Source organism: Bos taurus, chromosome Y, assembly GCF_002263795.3.
Source record: "Bos taurus isolate L1 Dominette 01449 registration number 42190680 breed Hereford chromosome Y, ARS-UCD2.0, whole genome shotgun sequence".
NCBI classification, from domain to species: domain Eukaryota; kingdom Metazoa; phylum Chordata; class Mammalia; order Artiodactyla; family Bovidae; genus Bos; species Bos taurus.
In genome coordinates, this window is record NC_082638.1 from 3,359,900 (window position 1) to 3,382,197 (window position 22,298).

Below are 22,298 nucleotides of genomic sequence, written 5' to 3' on the forward strand. Positions count from 1 at the left end.
GGTGTGTGTTTGTGACCCTGTGGACTGTCACCCACCAGGCTCCTCTGTCTATTAGATTTCCCAGGCAAGAATACTGCAGTGGGTTTCCACTTCCTTCTCCCAGGCATCTTCCCAACCCAGGGATCAAATCCATGTCTCCCCCGCATGGTAGGCAAATCCTTTACCACTGAGCCACCTGGCAAGTCCATACCTGAGGACAGTGCCTATTAAATGATGATGAAGAGAAGGAAGAAAGACATTGAAATACATTGTTCTCTTGGGCACAGTTCCTACCTTTAGGGCCACCAGGCACCAGTTTCGTGGAAGACAATCTTTTTCACTGACTGTGGAGGGTGGGATCATCTCTGGATGATTCAAGTGCATAAGACTAACTGTGCACCTTATTTCTTTTATTGTCCCATCAGCTCCACCTCAGATCATCAGGCATTTGATCCCAGAGTTTGGGGACCCCTGCCTAAGAGAAAGCACCTGATATAAATAACTTATTCATACAAACTGGTAAGGAAGCAATGGAAGCAAAAAGGAACAGAAGACGAAGTCAAGCAAAACTGTGCTTTGGGTGGGATCTTTGCTGGTAAAAGCTGGGAAGAATCCGCCTGTCAGTGCAGGAGATGTGGGTTTGATCCCTGGGTCAGGAAGACCCCCTGGGGGTGGAAATGGCAACCCAGTCTAGTCTTCTTGCCTGGAGAATCCCATGACAGAGGAGCCTGGTGGACTACAGTCCACGGGGTCGCAAAGAGTTGGACACGAGTTAGTTACTAAACAAGAAAGGCTTCAGCTGGAGAGTTTATCCTAGAGGGAGCTCTGTGGTGTGAAGAATGGAGATGCTTGTCAGGATCCTATAAAGCACCCAGCAGCCCCCACAGCCATGAAAGAGCCAGCCTCAGACGTCAATAGAAACCGAGTTGGGAAACTCTCCAAGGACATTCTTCTGGAGAAGAATGAAGCTGTGTGCAGTCAGCAGCCAATGCTCATGGCAGCCGGCGATTATGTTTGATGATCCCGTGAAGGCAATCTGGGAGGCTGACTAAAGTCCCCTCTACCGTTGAGCTGCCTGCATGGACAACTAATTCAGAATGGGGACCATGTTTTACATCAGTTTCAAATAAATGGCAAGGTCGCCAATTCTCTCAAACTCATGAACTTGTGTTTTCGCTCAATGAGGAGCTTCTGAATACAGACAGCAATGCGATGGTAACCCAGGTGTCAACTACGCATCGGCACTTGCCATGGACACTTGCTATCCAGGTCTACAAGGATTAAATCAGATGCTGCTGCAGCTGCTCACCTTCAACACCCCTGGAAAGGAGTTCAGGGTGGAGAGCAGACTCGAGGCATCCCTGCTCAGGGAAAAACTGGCAGAACAGGTTTTCAGACAGTTAGATATTCTTAGGAGCTGACTTTTTGAGCCCAGTTTTTGTATCTCTTCCTATGCAGAAAACGACTAAATTCCTTCATGGTGATGACTGTTCCTCTTGATTAGTGAAAACTTCTGCAAAAACAAAACAAAACAAAACAAAACATGTGCCTGATTGCATGCATTCCCCTTCAGCAAAATCACATATATACTGACCTTCCTATGTCCCTCTTTGGAGCAGTCTTTCTGAGCTGTCTGACGTGCTGTCTCCCAGGCTATCATCTTCATTTTGTCCCAGAAAAAAACTTAAACTCACAACTGAGCATTGTACATTTTCTTTTTAGTAGCTGGAAACTTTGTTTTGCCAAGGACTTTGTCCCAACTGCAGAATTAATGAGCCCGCTGCTGGGAAATTCGGACGGAGCTGACGTGCCTGCAGTAAGTGACTGCTGTTGACGAGGTTTCTTTGCAAACTATCTGGAAGTTTGATCCCCGTGGGATTCCATTAACATAATTGAAAGGAGGATTTATTTTGTTCTCGTTAAGTGGAATGAAAGGGACTGATTATATGCTGCCCTTCTTGGGACATTAATTTAATCTCGAAATTCTTAAAAGCAGGGAGGGGACAGGCTTTAATATTATATACAGTGTATATCCCAGGCTCCCTTGAGGAGAGGGACCGTGGCTTTGGTCCGCTTGAATTATTCATGAATCTGTGCCATATTGTTATGCATTTAGGTAGTGAGATGATTTTCCGTTTTCCCCCATGATGGATAAATCAGAAACACGAAGAAATAAAGCAAAGAGTACCTCCTGAGACTCGCAGACAATAGCTGGCCAGACCAGTGTGACATCCTGTATCTTTCTTGTGTGACTTGGGAAATACACAACAGGATGCAGACTGATACCTTTTTTTATATGAAAGGGAGTTTGGGTGAATCACTCTAGATAATTAGTAATTTTGTTCATTTCTAAACCAACATTCTTTCAGAATTTTCCACAGTTTATTGTGATCCACATAGTCAAAGGCTTTGGCACAGGCAATAAAGCAGAAATAGATGTTTTCCTGGAACTCTCTTGCTTTTTCCATGATCCAGCAGATGTTGGCAATTTGGTCTCTGGTTCCTCTGCCTTTTCTAAAACCAGCTTGAACATCAAAGTTCACGTATTGCTGAAGCCTGACTTAGAGAATTTTCAGCATTACTTTACTAGCATGTGAGATGAGTGCAATTGTGCGGTAGTTTGAGCATTCTTTGGCATTGCCCTTCTTTGGGATTGGAATGAAAACGGACCTTTTCTGGTCCTGTGGCCACTGCTGAGTTTTCCAAATTTGCTGGCATATTGAGTGCAGCACTTTCACAGCATCATCTTTCAGGATTTGAAACAGTACAACTGGAATTCCATCACCTCCACTAGCTTTGTTCACGGGGATGCTTTCTAAGGCCCACTTGACTTCACATTCCAGGATGTCTGGCTCTAGGTGAGTGATCACACCATCGTGATTATCTGGGTCGTGAAGATCTTTTTTGTACAGTTCTTCTGTGTATTCTTGCCATCTCTTCTTGATATCTTCTGCTTCTGTTAGGTCCATACCATTTCTGTTCTTTATCAAGCCCATCTTTGCATGAAATGTTCCCTTGGTATCTCTAATTTTCTTGAAAAGATCCCTAGTCTTTCCCATTCTGTTGTTTTCCTCTGTTTCTTTGCATTGATCTCTGAGGAAGGCTTTCTTATCTCTTCTTGCTCTTCTTTGGAACTCTGCATTCAGATGCTTATATCTTTCCTTTTCTCCTTTGCTTTTCACTTCTCTTCTTTTCACAGCTATTGGTACAGCCTCCCCAGAAGTGAACTGAAGCCAACATTCTAGTTTAAAAATATACGTGAAACGTACAACATAAAATATATTAAAATTAAACGTATACACGGGGCTTCCCAGGTGGCTCAGCAGGTAGAGAACCCACCTGCCAAAGCAGGAGATGCAGGTTTGATCCCTGGGTCGGGAAGATCCCCTGGAGGAGGGCATGGCAACCCATTCCTGTATTCTTGCCTGGGGAATCCCATGGACAGAGGAGCCTGGCAGGCTACAGTCCGTGGGATTGCAAGCAGTCGGACTTGATTGGAGAGACCAAAGTCACATGCATGCACGCAAACATATACATGAAAGCGAAAATTTCCGCCCCTTCTTCAGTGAAAACATACTGGCAGAAACACTTACATCTTATTAAATAAATAAAATTGGATGTATTTTTGTGACTTTTTTCCAAGATTAAAAAAGAAAAACTATACTATACTTAGACTATCAAAAGTGAGAGACTGTTGTAGCTGTTTCGTCACAAAGTCATTTCCAACTCTTTGCAAGCCCATGACTTGCAGCATGCCAGGCTTCCCTGTCCTTCACTATCTCCCAGACTTTGCTCAAATTCTATCTGTGAGTCGATGATGCTATCTAACCATCTCATCCTCTGCCACCCTCTTCCTCTTTTGCCTTCAACCTTTCCCAGTATCAAGGTCTTCTCCAAAGGGACCTTTCTGGTGAGAGACAGACCAGTTTAAAAACATTTTTTTTGCCTCACCTCACAGCATGTGGGTATTAGTTCCCCAACCAGAGATTGAACCCTTGTCCCCTGTGTTGAAAGCAGAGGAGTCTTAACCACCAGACTTCCAAGGAAGTCCCGAGAGATAGACTCTTCTTATAAAAGTGTTGAGGCCAAGGAAGAAACAAAATTGCTTCCAATTTGATCATTTTTTTGAAATGATGAGAATCAAGTTGCTTGTGTCTCTGCATGAATGACCCGGCTTCTCTCGGAAGTTAGCTATAAAAGTGTTGAATTATGACATGTCACTGCTAGGATGAGCTACTCCAGAAAAATTTCAGAGCAGCAGGAATTCACAAAATGTGATGTCACAGGGTTGCAGAAAAAAAAAAATGATTTAGAGGAACTGACAGGAGAAGAATCAGACCCAGATGATGCTGAAAGTTGTATGATCCCTTAAAATGGAAAGAAAAAAACCAACCAGGGAATGAACTGCTCAAGTTTTAGGAAGTCTTCCCAAGATAATCAATATTTTGATTTCAATAGGGGAATTATAACCTCGTAGTAGCCGAAAATAACTTGGGTTCTTAAATCAGGTTTTGATATAACTGTATTTCTGGATGGATGTTGCACTTAACAAGTGTTACTGAGTGTGGTTGGCATTTCAACCAAGATGTGTGTGCCATTGGCTCAGTTGAGTCTGACTCTTTTGTGACCCCATGGACTGTACCCAGACAGGCTCCTGTTTCCACGGGAGTCTCCAGGCAAGAATACTGGAGTGGGTTGCCACTCCGTTCTCCATCAGGCAATGTGTAAATAAAGTATAATAAGTGGTCACCCTACCTTTGGGGATGGGCCTGAGTCCTATCGCCCAGCTGTCAAGTCTAGAAAAATTACTTCATCATCGAAATCAGGTACAAAGACACCCACATCCCATGAGACGTGCTTACCATGAACCTTACTGGTCTGCACAACTGGTGTGGAGTCGAAATGGTCGTCAAACCTCTGATTAAAGAGATTAAAATCCAAGCAAGATGAGTTACCACAGACATAGAGAACGGATTTGGGGTACCCAAGGGGAAGCTAAGAGTCAGAGGGATAGCCTGGGAGTTTGGGATTAGCAGATGGCAACTATTATATGTAGGATGGATCAACAGGTAATACTCTAGAGCCCAGGGAACTCTAGTAGACTTAGAGTAGCGTCAGTCACTCAGTCGTGTCTGACTCTTTGTGACCCCATGGACTGTAGCCCTCCAGGCTCCTCTGACCATGGGATTTCTACAGGCAACAATACTCGAGTGGGTTGCCATTTCCTTCTCCAACTTGGAGTAAGCTATAATGGAAAAGAATATGAAAATATATAGATAGATAGATAGATATGAATAGACTTTCCAGGTGGCTCAGCGGTAATGACTCTGCCTGCCAATGCAGTAGACCTGTGTTCGATCCCTGGGTCAGGAAGATCCCCGGATAATGGAAATGGCAACCCACTCCAGCATTCTTGTCTGGAGACTCCCATGGATGGAGAAGCCTGGTCGGCTACAGTCCATGGGGTTGCAAAGAGTCGGACAGGACTGAGCATGAGAGCATATGTGTGTACCTGAGTCACCTAACTCTACACAAGTAATTAACACAACATTGCAAATCAACTATGCTTCAGTTTAAAAAAAGAAAAAAAGATGTATGCATCTGTCATGTATGTTTATGCTTAGCTAGGGTGCAGAGCTTGAAGTCTGCTCATATAAATGTGTGAATAAGCAAGTGAATGGTTAAAAGAGGATACGGCAGTGGCTGCTGCTGCTGCTGCTAAGTCACTTCAGTCGTGTCTGACTCTGTGAGACCCCACAGACGGCAGCCCACCAGGCTCCCCCGTCCCTGGGATTCTCCAGGCAAGAACACTGGAGTGGGTTGCCATTTCCTTCTCAAATGCATGCAACTGAAAAGAGAAAGTGAAGTCGCTGTCATGTCTGACTCTTCGGGACCCCATGGACTGCAGCCCACCAGGCTCCTCTGTCCATGGGATTTTCCAGGCAAGAGTACTGGAGTGGGGTGCCACTGCCTTCTCCAACACGGCAGTGGAAGGCCCTTTAAAAACCTCTGCTCAGGGAGGCATGTTCAAATCTTTGCCAGCTCCATGCCTTGGCCACAGAGTAATAGCTACAGTTTCTTGAATTGCTACATTGTGCCAAGCATTTTTGCTTCATTAACTCGAATTCTCACAAAAGCCCCCAAAAATATGTGTTTAGTCCACTTGCCAAGAATATAGAACTAAGAAGGGCCAGTATTAGACTTGGAATCCAAGACTATCTGACTGTTAAGTCTGGGGGATTATAATTCACAGCTTGTTCTTTGGGGGGATAACAAAAATACTTTATATAAAAATGTATTCCTGGGCTTGCCTGGTGGCTCAGTGGTAGAGAAGCCGCCTGCCAAGGCAGGAGATGCAGGTTCAGTCCCTGGGTCGGGAAAATCCCCTGGAGAAGGAAATGGCAACCCATTCCGGTATTCTTGCCTGGAGAATCCCATGAACCAAGGAGCCTGGCGGGCCACAGCCTATGGGGTTGCAAAGAGTCGGACGTGCCTTAGCCAGTGGTGCATGCGTGCCAAGTCCTTCCAGTTCTATCTGACTCTGCAACTTGTGGGCTCTAGCCTGCCAGGCTCCTCTGTCCATGGGATTCTCCAGGCAAGAATACTGGAGAGGGTTGTCATGCCCTTCTCCAGGGGATCTTCCCCACCCAGGGATCGAACCTGTGTCTCTTACATCTCCTGCGCTGGCAGGCTGGTTCTCTCCCAGTAGCTCCATCTGGGAAGCCCACAACAGCAGTAACAACAATATTCCTTTATCTCACCACCATCTCCCAATGTGAGGAACTCTTCAGCCAGCTCTAAGGTATCTACGGTCCTCTTGTTTCTGTTCAACCCCAGCCCTTGTTGAGATGTACATTTGTCCTACCTCATTACTACAGGTTACACTTTAAGTGATAAAACTAAATGGCTCTTGAAAAGTATATGTGTTTCAAAGTCCCAATCTCTTTTCTCAACAGCCAACAGTAATGCCTTACAAGGACGATAGTGACAAGGAGATTAATTAGCCTCCGTTCTGCAAAATACTCTGTGCTTCTGCCGCCTGATATATTTTTTTCCTTGGATGTGTTTCCAGTGAGAGCAGGAAAAAAAAAAAAAGAGAGAGAGAGAGAAGTCTGGGAACCATGCCTGGAATATTATTAAATTATCCTTGTCCCGTTCATTGATTTACAACCTGTGGGACCTCAGAGCATCAGAGCATTCTGTGTTCTAGTGAAAGTCCCAAGCTTCCCCCTTTGTGTCTATTTCCCTTTGATTTAAAATGTGTGTGCTAAGTCACTTCAGTGGTGTCCAACTCTTTGCAACCCCATGGAGTGTAGCCCAACAGGCTCCTCTGTCCAGGGGATTCTCCAGGCAAGAATACTGGAGTGGGTTGCCATTTCCTTCTCCAGGGGATCTTCCCAACCCAGGGATCGAACCCAGGTTTCATGTCTTCTGCATTGACCTGCAGCCTCTTTACCTCCAGAGCCAACTGGGAAGCCCATTCGTGGTAAAGTACCATTTCTTTAAAATCTGGCAGGAGCTGGAATCACCACGATGGCTCATTTTGCTTGTGAGTCAACTTAGGAACCAACGCATGACATAACGGATGCGGCTGGAAGTTAAAAATCAAGCTATCTGACATTATTGCATTTGTATTTTTAAGAGGGTGGTTATAATTTACTTCATATTTATCTCATTTTGTCATCTTTCACGGGATTCTTTCACCTCACCCTTATTTTCTTGGGCTTTATTTATCCCCTATTAGAGCCAATGGAATCATCAGGAAGTAAATCACACCACAGGTAATAATGAGCAGTTAATATGCTCCTATAAATTATCTTTATTTCTTCCAAAGTTTTACTCAAAGATATACACTATGTGCCACCAGCCAACAAAATAGGAAAAATGCTTTCCTGACACACCAAATACAAATGCTTTCCTGACACACCAAATACAACTTTGACTAGCTTTTGGCATCTCACATTGAAAAAAAAAAAAAAAGCCAAAAATAAAAGCCCAATGGGTTCCACACTGCCGTTAAAGGGCACCACGGTTGCTTCGACTTTGGGGTGATATTTCGGTCATTTCTTATTTTATTGTGAGCACCTTACATTAACATGAATAATATACGTGGTTAACAGATTTATATAAGAAGCTGGAGATCCATGTTCACACCCTACGTAGCTCAGTGAGTCGATGAAAAATTGAATCGTTCAATTTTTAGAAATTAAAAATCCATTGACTGGTCTGAGTGACAGTTCGTACAGAAAAATCAGGATATATGCTTGCTTCTTTCCCTGTATTTAATAGCTTGCAAAGGCATGACTTGATTCTCAAGTATTTTTTAGAGATGATCAGTGTGCCTACTTATAGCATGATCATGAACTCACCCATGTAGTAAAAATTTGCATTTTTAGTTATTTCTTCATTTCTTTGGCTGCATTACAGGGCATGTAGGATCCTAGTTACCCAACCAGGGATCAAATTCGAATCTCCTGCATTGGAAGCATAGAGGGCAACCACTGGACTGCCAGAGAAGTCTGAAAATTTGTATATTAAAATGGCTATCCTTATATGTTCCCGTGTCTCCTAGTTTATATAGTCTATGGCAACTTGAATGGAACTTCCATCCTACTGTTAAGATTATATACATCTCATTTATGCTGAATTGGTTCATGGTGCTTTTCAGGCCTACTAAGTACCCTTCTCCTTTCCTGCGTAGTCATTCTATCAATTTTTGAGAGCTTGATATCAAAACTCCAGCGAAAAATCTTAATTTACCTACTAAAAAACTCATTGAAATATATAGTGGAACTATATGCAACTTTGCTCCGTATTTTTCCAAGTCTCCTGTAAATGTGTTAACATACTTGCAAAATTTAAAAAAAAAAAACAAAAAAGAAAGAGGAAAACAAACAAACAAAAAAAAGGATGAATACACGAGACGCTAATAAACCGTCTAACCTAATTTTGAAGAGAATTTGAGTGGAGGGGGACAAGTGTGGAAATAAAAAGACTACATAGATTTCCCTATAGGGAAGGGAAGTATATATAGGGATTCCCTGGTGGCTCAGATGGTAAAGCGTCTGCCTGGAATGCGGGAGACCCGGGTTTGATCCCTGGGTCAAGAAGATCCCCTGGAGAAGGAAATGGCAACCCACTCCAGTATTCTTGCCTGGAGACTCCCAGGGACAGAGGAGCCTGGTGAGCTCCAGTCCATGGAGTTGCAGAGTCAGACACAACTGAGTGAGTAAAAGCACTATATGTTTGTTAAAAAAAAAGTCACCATCCTTATTAATGGCCAGAGTGTGTCTTCTTTAGCCAGTGGGAGCCCATTCAAGTTGGCTCTTGCCTGTCTTTGATACCATCCTAGAAGTCTTAGACAGCTTTGCTTTCTAGTAACTGCACAGCTGATGGAGGGAATTCTTCTTTATTGATAAATTTCAAGTGAAAAATTAACAGAGATGAGCATAAGGAAAGAATCCCTATTTTTCAGCCCCTTGTGAATGAATGGATCTCAGTGATGGCCACCAAGGTCTTCAAACATCTCCAAAAGAGAAGAGCCTGTTGACCCTGGTGGAGGAATTCAATAGCATGACTGAAGCTGCCTTGCTCCAAGCCTCCCTCTCTCAATTCCTGGGGACTCCAGGCATCCCTGGGTTTGTGGCTGCCTCCCTCCCGTCTCTGCCTCTGTCTTCACGTGGCTTCTTCTCTGTGTCCGTGTCTCACCTCTTCTGTGTCTTATAAAGACCCTGACATTGGGTTTAGGGCCACCCCCATCCAGGAGGACCTCATTTCCAAATCCTTCGCTTTACGTCTGCAAAGACGCTGTTTTCAAGTCGGGTCCTGTTCTGAGGTCAAGGTGCCCCAGGGTTGACTCCCTCCAGAGTCTCCAGGGGAGGGTCCTTCCCATCTCTTCCAACTTTTGGGGGCTCCAGGCGTCCATCCCTGGGCTGGTGGCCACCTCCCTCCCGTCTCCGCTTCCATCTCCACGTGGCTTCTCCTCTGTATCCATGTCTCTCTTCTTCTGTGTCTTATAAGGACCCTGTCCCTGGGTTTAGGGCCACCCTTGTTCAGGAGGACCTCATCTCAGATCCTTCACTCCATCATGTCTGCAGAGACCCTGTTTCCAAATAACATGCCATTGTGAGGTTCCAGCTGAACATGAGTTTCTGAGGAACATAAGAGCCTTGAAGCGTACTGGCAATCTAGATCCTGCAGAGATAGTTGCAACATAGGTTCGGCCTACCTGGTGGGGATCTCTATGCCTAGAATGTTCTGCCAAGCTGAAGTAAGTGGCTCCCAGCTTATGGTCCTCCAGCAATCAATCAAGGGTCAAGGGCCCTTCCTTGGTGGGAGGCACGGACTTGGACTTGAGAGTAGGCAATGCCTTATAGTCCACGGTTGTTCTGAAGAAGGGATGGAGCCTGGAGCAGCCACAATTTCCAGCAGAGAGGGGCTAGTACACAGCTCTGAAAACAGGATCCGTCTCCCATGACAAGCAGTCACTCAGTCCTGTCTGACTCTTTGGGACCCCATGGACTGTAGCCCTCCAGGCTCCTCTGTCCACGGGATCCGTGTTCCTTGAACCCACAAAAGTTCTCGACATGAAGCTCTCCCAAGTCTTTCATATTTTCCTAAATAAGCCTCAGTGTCAGTCACTCCTTGGCAACCATTTCAGGCCAATTTAAGGATGCTCTAAATGCCACATGTACAGATAAAAGATGCTAAAGACAAGGGCATATTTTTATTTAGTCTCTAAGTCGTGTCCGACTCTTTTGCAACCCCACAGACTGTAGCCCACAAGGCTCTTCTGTCCATGGGATACTCCAGGCAAGAATACTACAGTGGGTTGCCATTTCCTTCTCCAAAGGCTCTTCCCAACCCAGGGATCAAACCCGGGTCTCCTGTGCCTCCTGCATAGCCACGCAGGTTCTTTACCACTGAGCTGCCTGGGAAGGCCCAAAGGAATAGTCATGAAAGCAAAGAAGAAATGAGCTTGGGTATGGATTTCTCACATTAACAGGCTTTCTCGTGGAGTCTGAGTAAATAATTACCTGTCCTCTGTGACATATCCCAGGTCTGATATGATGCGGGTTTTTCTTTCTTAGTTTTCTTTGATCAGGAAGGTTTCAACAATGGGTCATGTCACCCTGCAGGTATCCATGACTAGGAGGGAACAGATGGTTGTGAAAATACTCAAGAAACAGTGAATATTGTTGTTATTGTATATTAAGTTATAACACACAACCTTATGTTGCTAGACTCATGAGCCTCTAAATATACTCTGGAAGTGAAAAGTGAACGTGAAGTTGCTCAGTCGTGTCTGACTCTGCGACCCCATGGACTGTAGCCCACCAGGCTCCTCCATCCATGGGGTTTTCCAGGCCAGAATACTGGAGTGGGTTGCCATTTCCTACTCTAAGCTGCTCAAAATAGTGGAAATATACATTTCCAAAAGCATACTTTAATGCAATTTCACTCTTTCATTATGTAAACACAGACATTGTCAAAAGAAAATCTACCTTGCATCAAAAAACCCAAAAGAGGGGGGAAAAAAATAACCTGCCTCTATCTGCTACCTAGAGATAACTATTTTTTTTTGAGAGGTAACTATTAACATTTTACTTTATAAACTGCCAATCATTCTGTGTTGTAATTGCTGTTTTGTTGCTCCGTCATGTCCAACCCTTTGACACCTCATGGACGGCATCACTCCAGGCTTCCCTGTCGCAACCAACTCCCAGAGCTTGCTCAAACTCATGTCTACTGAATCAGTGACGCCATCCAACCATCTTATCCTCTGTCACCATCTTCTCCTCCTGCCTTCAACCTTTCCCAGCATCAGGGTCTTTTCCAAATGAGTTGGCTCTTCACATCAGGTGACCAGAGTATTGGAGCTTCAACATCAGTCTTTCCAATGAATCTTCAGGGTTGATTTCCTTTAGGATGGACTGGTTTAATTGCCTCACTGCCCAAGGAACTCGTATTATATTATATGGTGTTTTATCATAATATTTTCATATTCTCACATTTTTTGAAAGGTACATTTTTTCAATTGATAAATATTATAAAGAATTTCCCCTTTTCTATTACGTACTTTTCTGTATTACCATAGAAATCCATGGAATACATTTGCATATAGTATAAATAATTTGTGCAGTAATCTACTGCTATATATTTAGAAAGCTGAAGTATCCTGTTTATAAGCTATAAAAAGTGATAGCGATAAATATTCTCATCAGAAAACTTAACCCTGGGACTTCCCTGGTAGTCCAGTGGCTAAGACTCCAGGCTTCCAATGCAAGGGGCCCAGGTTCCATCCCTGGTCAGGGAACTACATCCCACATGTTGCAACTAAAAATACTGTTTGCTGCAACTAAGACCTGGTACAGTTAAATAAATCAATACAAATAAATAATCTGTATACATGCATATAAAACCCTTAACAAACTGTCCATTGTTTTCCTAAAGAAAATTGCTAAAATAAATATATATCATCTTGCTCTAAAAATGAAAAAAATCATGCTGAAATTTCTTCCAAAAAGGGCAAGCAACAAAAAAATTGCACTGCAGCAAATCTCAGACCTCGAGTCTTAGGAAAATAGATGCTTAAAAAATTGTGACATATGAGCAAACCCAATAGATGTTGACTTTTTTTTTGAATGGCAGGAGTATGCATTATTTTAGCTTCTTATTTTATGGCAGTTTGGAGAACATTAATGTGTAAAAATGGATGTATGGCGTTCACAGTCTAGCTTTCCTGTGAACATTTAAAATGTTAAAGACCACTTAGTATGTATGAGTTTGTCTATAATAGGAAATTAACCACTCACGCAATTAAGGCCTCTGCTTGAGGTTCTCCGTCTGACTTTGAAGTGCTAATAAGACAAAATTACCCAAATCCAGGAAAGAAATTAAGAAATGTGAAATGTTCATTAAATTCAGAAAGGAAACTACTAGGAAAAGCAATGTGAAATGGAAATTAAACAAAGAGAAATAAAAACATATATATGTGTTTAGATAACAGGAGAAAAAAATAGATTCAAATGAATTGAATTTGGATTCAATTTAATCACAGGATTAAAAAATAGACCTCTACAACTGCTTCAAGTGATTTTTTAATGAATTCAGTGATGGCTTCTGAGAATATGCAATTCTTCGTAACCCTACGGCCTGTAACCCTCCAGACTCCTCTGTTCATCGAATTTTTCAAGTAAGAATACCGGAGTGGGTTGCCATGCCCTTCTCAAGGGGATCTTCCTGACCCAGGGATCGAACCTGGGTGTCCTTACCATCTGGGTCATGTCTGAGGGAAGTCCTCTGAAAAAAACGAATAAAGATCTGATTTTAATAATGGTGTGGATTTTTCCTTCCCAAAACCAAAGTCCTGTAACCACACCTAATCGAAACAGAAACTCCAGTTATTGCAAGATGCCACGGAAATGCCTTTTTTCCGACCTAATTTGGTAACTAGGATTTCTGAATAATCCTGAAGTTCCTTTCCAAGAATGAACACCGTAATTCAAGTGAAACAGAAGCCAAGGAGGCAAGGTTTATGATATTACCCTCTCAAGGAATTCTAAACCAAATTTAGTTCCGTAAATTTTCCAGGCAATTTGAGTTTTGACAAATGGATTTGGGATCCTTCCAAACTGGCCCTGGGCACTGCAGTGAAATGGCATTTATCACGTGTTTCCTGACTATAATATTGTTTTTCCATCTTTACTTCTTTTAAACCAAATCTGTTTTTAACATCCTGGGTTGTCTTTTTTTTTTTTTTTTATTAATTTTAGTGCTTTTAACACTCAGTGAGCAGGAAGAAAATACAAACACATTTTTATAATACCACATATTTCTTTTAAGGGTATTCTATAAATTTTCTTTTTTATATGAACTGTTCTTTGCTTTCTGTATGTATAGAAATTTTAAGGGCTTCCCTGATGGCTCAGTGGGTAAAGGATCTGCCTGCATTGCAGGAGACCTGGAGATGCAGGTTTGATCCCTGGGTCGAGAAGATCCCCTGGAGGAGGAAGTGGCAATCCAGTGTGGAATCCTTGCCTCGTAAATCCAATGGACAGAGGAGCCTGGTGGGCTACAGTCCACGGGGTCACAAAAGAGCTTGGCATGACTGAGTGACTGAGCATGCAATATACACTAATATATTACATACATTAATATATATATTTTGTATATGTATTATTACAAATTATCTATGCATATAACATACACATATGTGCTTATGATATTTATTTGGATATATATTTCATCATGACATCATGATGTGTTTCCATCAGCAACTATAAAGATATAAGCATGACCCATTTTTTAATTTTCAAGTGGTATATATTCCTTTTACTATGGAACCTCTGGAGAAGGCCATGGCAACCCACTCCAATATTCTTGCCTGGAGAATCCCATCGACAGAGGAGCCTGGCGGGCTGCAGTCCATGGGGTCGCAAAGAGTCGGACACAACTGAGCGACTAAGTAAGCAGGAACCTACTCCGTCTTCTTTCGTATTAACTGCATAAGGAGAGGAGTATTTCAAAAAGGAATACTTAAGCATACCTGTACAAATTCTGTTCCAAAACAGGTGTACGAGGTCACCATGAAATTTCTGAAGCCTTCTCAGTGAGTTCAGGAGCACTCTCTCTCCTTAAGGGTGATGCAGAGGGCTGCCCACCTGAGACAGGAAAGGGGCGCATAACGAAGCATTTCCTACAGATTTATCATGGTAGACCAGTTACCAACACAGTCTTGGAGGGGCAGAAATAATATGGACTCACTGAATTTAACAATCTCCATGGAAGTTGGGGAAAGAGCAAGGATATAACAGATCTTCATCTTTTCTAAACTGTATCATGACTTGACACACTCATCTACGGAGATTCTCTAAAAGAAAAACGTGGGGCTGTGTTATGGCATCTAATAAGATTTACAGATTTGGAAAATCTACACAAGAATATTAAAATTTCTGAAATTGCCTGCACAAAGGATCTTATTTTTTCCAGCATCCACATACTTACGTAAAGGGAATTTCCTCCTCCCTACTAAGTATGGGCGTAACTTTTTGAGAAATAGAGTCAAAAAATGGAAAAACTGCTGAACAGTAATTGTTTTTTATTACTGAGGGTAAAAATAAAACACAGTTTTGTACTCAGCATTCTCATCTATATATTAAGTCGTTGGATAAAACATTGTCTAAGATTGCTTTCACTTTGGAAGATTTGTGTCTGATGACAATAATGACCTGATTTGGCCGTAATTATTTTTTTTCCCCACAAGATAACACTTATGTGGGCTTCCCAGGTGGCTCCGTGGTAAAAAAAAAAATCTCCTGCTAAGGGAGGAGACACAAGAGACTTGGGTTCGATCCCAGAGTCAGGAAGATCCCCTGGAGGACAAAATGACAACCCACTCCAGTATCCTTGCCTGGAGAATGCCATGGACAGAGGAGCCTGGCAGGCTACAGTCCATGGGGTCACAAAGAGTCAGACATGACTAAGCATGCACACACAATAATAATTATACTCCTTTGCCGCACTTTATCAAATTTATTAATTCAGAAAATTTATTTTTGATAATAGGATGTGTTATTTGGAAATATCGATATATTACATTCAATATATCCTTTTCCCATATGGTCTTACCTTCCTCCAATGTAGCAAGAACATAAAGACATGCATCCTTTAGAGTATCTTCAGGTGAATTTTGAAATCTATTGTTAAAGCTGATTTTTTTTTTCAGCTGCAATTCATGCATGATGAACACATTCATATATACAGAGGTCCTGAAAAGACGCAAGACTTTGAAATCTCTCCCATCCTTCTAGAAGTTGCAAAAAGAACATCATTTTTTAGTTTCAAGCTTGCTTCTATTCTGGAAAAAGAAAACTGCTGAGAAAATGAAAATCTAATTAACTCTGGGGTTTGCAGGAGACACGTGTGAAATTTAAAGACTGTGAAAGGCAGCACTTATCTGTCTTCGTTTATAACATGTCTTGTCATCCACCTGCGAGGTTACTCATCCCTAAATATCTCACCTGGAAAATGCACGCTGGTTGTCACAAAAGCAGGCAACGATGCTGAAAGTCATTTTAAGTGGCAGGAGTGGGTGAAGCTGGGAATGCTTCTTAGAAAAACTCAGAAAACAATTGGTGCCACCTCATTCTTCATTCTACCGCCAGCAGCTTGCTTTGGCTTGCTAACAATTCTAATTCTGTAATATGCCACTGAACTCCAAAGCCATCTAGCGACTGCAGTGTTTCTAAAAGGTTTTGGAAACCACCCACTGCAGAAAAAAGCATTAATATCCCAGATCGGCATGGGTGTGCTGTCCTGCGTGATCTAGCAAGACTGACGATATAAGAACAAGGGGTTAAGAAGGAGGAAGTGAAGAAATTAGGACCTCAAAGGGCAACTGCAGGACAATATTCATCGTGGTGTTATTCAAAATGGCCAAGATGTGGGAACAGCCCACGTGTCTGTGGATGGATGAATGGATAAAGCAAATGTGAGAAAGAGAGAGAAAAGGATGGAAGAAGAGATAGATAGAAGGATGGATGGGCAGATAGACAGACGGATAGTGGAGATAATAGCAGAGATAGGTAGGTAGATAGATAGACGATAATAGACATAGTAGATGAGTGATAAGATAGTAGAGATAGATACATAGATAATAGATTAGAAGGATGGATAGATAGATAAAAAGTGGATGGAGAGACCGATAGTAGAGATAGACACACAGACAAGGGAATTTTATCGGGTCTTGAAAAAGAAGTAAATTCAGCTGTGTATGACGACGTTGATGGGCCATGAGAACACCATGCTAAGTGAAATAAGGCAGACACAAGAAAGCAAATACTGCAAAATACTGCAGAAAACAAATAGCTCTCACTTGTCGATTGTTATTCAGTGGATAAGTAGTGTCCGACTCTCTGCGACCCCATGAACACACAGCATGCCAGGCTTCCCTGTCCTTCACCATCTCAAGGAGTCTGCTCAAACTCATGTGCACTGAGTCACTGATGCCATCCAACCATCTCATTCTCTGTTACCCCCTACTCCTCCTGCACCTCAACTTTTCCCAGCATCAGGGTGTTTTCCACTGATTCCGCTTACACGTAGAATCTAAAAGAATGAACTCACGGAAGCAGAGAGAATAATGGTGCTTTCCAGGGATTGGGAGGTCTTCCTTGGTGGCTCAGTCAGTAAAGAGTCTGTGTGCAATGTGGGAGACCTGGGTTCAATCCCTGGGTCAGGAATATCCCCTGGAGAAGGGAATGACAACCCACTCCAGTATTCTTGCCTGGAGATTCCCATGGACAGAGGAGCCTGGCGGGCTACAGTCCATGGGGTCACAAAGAGTCAGACAAGACTGAGTGACTAAATTTTCAGGGCTTGGGAGCTGGTAGAAATGGAAGATATCAGTCAAGGGATTAAAAAGTTTCAGTTATGCGAGGAAAACATGTAGAAGCAATTTGATGTATCGAATCAATAATACTGTACTGTGTATTTGAAATTTGCTGATAGAGTAGATCTTAAGTGTTTTTATCCCACATGTAAAAATTGCAAGTATGTGAGGTGATAAATACGTGAATTACCTTGATAATCATCATTATTAAAAATAGATACATAACTCATATTATCATGCTTTACATCTAAATATATAGGACTTTTACTTGTCAATTACACCTCAGTGAGGCTATCAAAACAAACGAAATAGTAAATTGCACCAGATTAGACTAGCAAGAGACGTGTGTCATAGAATTACATCGAAGTCAGCACAGTGGGCGATTAATAACAAAACACTCATACTCTTCTCTTATGGGTTGTGTCAAGAAGAGTCCTGTGCTGTGGAATCTAGAAAGATGGTATTGATCAACCTATCCGAAGGGCAACGATAGAGACGCCAACATAGAGAACAGGCTTGTGGACATTCTGCCTTCTTTGAAGGCTTCGAGAATCATCAGTTGCTTATTTCGGATATATCATTAACTTGCTAAGTGACTTCAGCAAACTCACAAAGCTCTAGGGGTCTGGGGCTCATGGCTACAATTTGCCGGTCCTTCCATCAAATTGTGAATCCTACTTTAGAGAATGCAAAGCATAGAAATGATGGTTTTAAATGGTGGTGCCGGAGAAGACCACCCTTGAGAGTCCCATGGACTGTAAGGAGATCAAACCAGTCCATCCTAAATCAGTTGTAAATATTCACTGGAAGGACTGATGCTGAAGCTGAAACTCTAGTACTCTGGCCACGTGATGTGAAGAGCTGACTCATTGGAAAAGACCCTGATGCTGGGAAAGACTGAAGGCGGGAGGAGAAGGGATGACAGAGAATGACATGGTTGGATGGACATGAGTTTGAGCAAGTTCCGGGAGTTCGTGATGGACAGGGAGGCCTGGCATGCTGCAGTCCATGGGCTCACAAAGAGCTGGACACACGTTAGCAAATGAACAACAGCGTGACTCTCTTTGGTCATGAAGACATGAACCGATATGGGAGGAGAGGATGGAACATTTCCAGCACTGGTACAGCTTAACCTTGAGTTCCTGTGATCTGTGTCATGGTCATCTCCTGCCTGCAAGTGGGCTCTGGAAAAAATGCAGACAAGACATACCGATAACACACTACATCCTGGTCTCTATCACAGGCTGGAGCTGAGTGGCTCACACTGGCCCTGTGTCAACGTCTTTTTTTTTTTTTTTTTTTTTTCAGAATTCAGAAGTAAGGAGGTCAGGTTGCAAAACTGTGACAGCATAGCGTGGCCGTAAATGCTTCTGGAAGTCACCATCATGGACACGCATTTTCAAGGGGTGGCATTTCTCTTTCTACCTTGTACAACACGTCAGCCTCTACTTATGCCCTAATGAGTGGTCACTTCAAAGCAGGAGTGCCCAACGGTGACCAGCATCTGTAATTGTGTTTCCAGAAAATCTTAACATTAATCTTAAATTAATGCATGTGCAAGCCAACTTCTAAATGCTCCAGCATGTATCCACCCTTTTAGCTTCCGCTTTTATAAATATCAGGTCTTAGGAAAGACAAGAGGCGTACGCGTTCTCTGTGAGCAGTAAATTGATGTAAGCCGCTCACCTAATTCCAACCTTGCTCATGACTTCAGAATGGCGGCCAGCAAGGGCTGTGGGACTAATGTTGATTTTCCTTCTATTACCTAGCTGACGTTGCTTTTAAGTTCTTAAAGAAAACGTCAGGATATAGTCTGAAACATTATCTGAGAATGTAAGTGTGCGACCATACCATTCCATGTCCTCAATTTCCCCTGGACATAATCCCATTTTCCAAACAAGTGTTCCCTGGATTTAATGACCCTTTTTCAAACAGGTATTCTTAAGCAAAGTCCAGGGATTTCCCTGGCAGTCCAGCGGTGGAGACGCCACACTTTCACTGCAGGAGGCGTGGGTTCAATCTCTGGTAGGGGAACTAAGATCCACCACAGCATGCGGTGTGGCCAAAAATTAATCAGTTAAAAAAAAGAAATAAAGACAAGAGGCCAGGCTCTCCTTGATCCACCCTCCATCCAAGTCCATCTTCTACTGGGCAAAGGCCTCCAGCCAACAGCTGCACCAATCCTTTCAACTACTTTGGAAGGAAGGATGTATCCAAATGAGGAAGCGAAATGGAATTTCTCCAAATACAACAAAGGAATCTCAGTTGAACTCATGGTCCATGTAAATCATCCAGACCATGCACTTTCAAAATAACTATATTTTTAATTTATTTTGGCTGCGCAGGGTTTTCATTGCTGCACCAGGTTTCTCTAGCTGTGGCGGGCAGGGCCTCGCTCTCCAGCTGGGGTACTCGGGTTTCTCTTGTTGCAGGGTACGGGCCACAGGGCAGGTGGATATCAGTGCTTGTGGCAGGTGGGCTCATTATGGGCAGCTCCCGGGCTCAAGAGCATGGGCTCAATAGTTGTGGTGCCCCAGCTTAGTTACTCTGGGGCATGCGCCATGTTCCCGGACCAGGGATCGAACCTGCATGTCCTGCAGGCAGATTCTTTACCAGTTAGCCAGCAGGGAAGCCCCCCATTTCATGCATTCCCGAATGGAGTGTGCTTCTCTCTTTAAGACCATCTGCAAAGAGTCCTTGAACCAACCACAGATGAATGGCTGACCTATTTGCGTTCCAAGGACGCTTGGGTAACTACATTACAATATTCAAGAACTAAGCCTCCTCAGTTAGAAAGAAAGTACCTGTTGCAAGACCAGCGAGAAGTTAGTGATGTACAGCGTTTACACGACCATCAGCCTGAGGATACGATGCTTCAGCCACCAGCCTACGAGTAAGACCACAATTGGCAGGAAAGTCCGGCTTGATTTCTCTGTTACCTGGGTACCACTCAGCGTCCATTGAAAACTGTACTTCCCTGTTAACTTACTACTTGCTAAAAACTGCAACAGCAATTCACACATAGAGCAGACCAGCCCATGTGTGAGAGCCAAGGATCATTCTGATGACCAACCTTCAGCCTTCAAGGGGTTTTTGTTTTCCTCATCAATACTCTCCTACTGCTTTATTTTCGTTTTCATCATGAAATTTATTTTTTCCTCCCCTGGAGGATAATTGCTTTACAATGTTGTGTTAGTTTCTGCTGTACAACAAAGCGAGTCAGCCACGTGTATACATATAATTCCTTCCCCGGTGGACCTCCTTCCCACCACATCCCACCACCCCTCTAGGTCATCACAGAGCACCGAGCTGAGTTCCCTGGGCTGAGTTCCCAGCAGCTTCCAACCAGCGATCTATTTTACACATGGTCATGTGTATATATATTTGGGCTCCCCTTGTGGCTCAGCTGGTAAAGAATCTGCCTGCAATGCGGGAGACCTGGGTTTGATCCCTGGGTTGGGAAGATCCCCTGAAGAAGTGAAAGGTTACCCACTCCAGTATTCTGGCATGGAGAGTTCCATTGACCGTACAGTCCATGGGGTCACAAAGAGTCGGACACAACTGAGCAACTGAACTGAACTGAGCTGATACACACACACACACACACACACATTGGCACTAGTGGTAAAAAACCTGCCTGCCAATGCAGGAGACTTAAGAGGTGCAGGTTTGATCCCTGGGTCGGGAAGACGCCCTGGAGAAGGCACAGCAATGCACTCCATACTCTTGCCTGGGAAATCCCAAGGACAGAGGAGCCTGGTGGGCTACAGTCCATGGGGCTGCAAAGAGTTGGACATGACTGAACGACTAACGTTTCCATTTCTTCACCGTGTAAAAACAAAATAGAAAACATCTGGAATTCAGCCAGGACTGTCAGGAAAATACGAGACGGCACAGAAAAGACAGTGATTTGACCTCTGATCTTGGAAAAAAATGTCATTTTTCCCTTTCATGGTGTCTGAGCCTGGAGAGTATCATTTCTACCTGCCTCTCCACAGGAAAGAACATAGAGCCTCAGATTCCCAAGATTTTCTTCTTCCACAGAAAATGCGTAATACCCTTTATCTTCATTCTACACGTGCGTCCTTCAATTTATAAAGTGAAATATGCTTCTTTTCATCACTGTAAAACTGTAATTATTTGAACGTTCTAATATGTGAGGCTACAAAGGACTGAATGCCTTCCTAAGATAGGAATTTTGTATAAAACCTATTAATATACCTTTATAGAGACTTGAATGAGCAGGGATTCCAAAGTAGTGTGTGAAATGGAAGGGTGTATTGTGGGAAAACCGAGCCTCTTTTTTCTCCACTGCTCACTCATATAATACTAAGTATGGATTAAAAAAAAAAGGCTTCCATGATTGGACCTTCCATATGCAATTGCTGGACCTTACATAATGTCAAAAAATACAAAAGACTTCACGGTAGATTCATAGATATGGATTTATATATAAGGGTGCTGTGTGCTCAGTCCTGTCTGACTCTTTTCAACCCCACGGACTGTAGCCCCATCAGGCTCCTCTGTCCATGGGATTCTCCAAACTGGAGGTATGCCATTTCCTCCTCCAGGGGATCTTCTTAACCCAGGGATTGAACTCGAGTCTCTTGCATTGACAGGCCGATTCTTTGCCGCTGTGCCACCTCAGAAGCTAAGCTTATAACCATATATGTGAGTGTACCCCAAGGGACTCTGCGTTTCTCACAATCTCTTTTATTTTCTCTACTAATCTGGCTTCCCTGACAAGGGTTTAATTGCCAAAATACATAGACAGCTCAAATAGCTCATTAGCAAAAGAAAATAAAACAAACAACTCAATTTTTAAAAAAGTGGACAGAAGACCCAAGTTAACATTTCTGCAAAGACCAAGACGGCCAATGAGCACACGGAAAGACAGTCAACATTGCTAATTATTAGAGAAATGCAA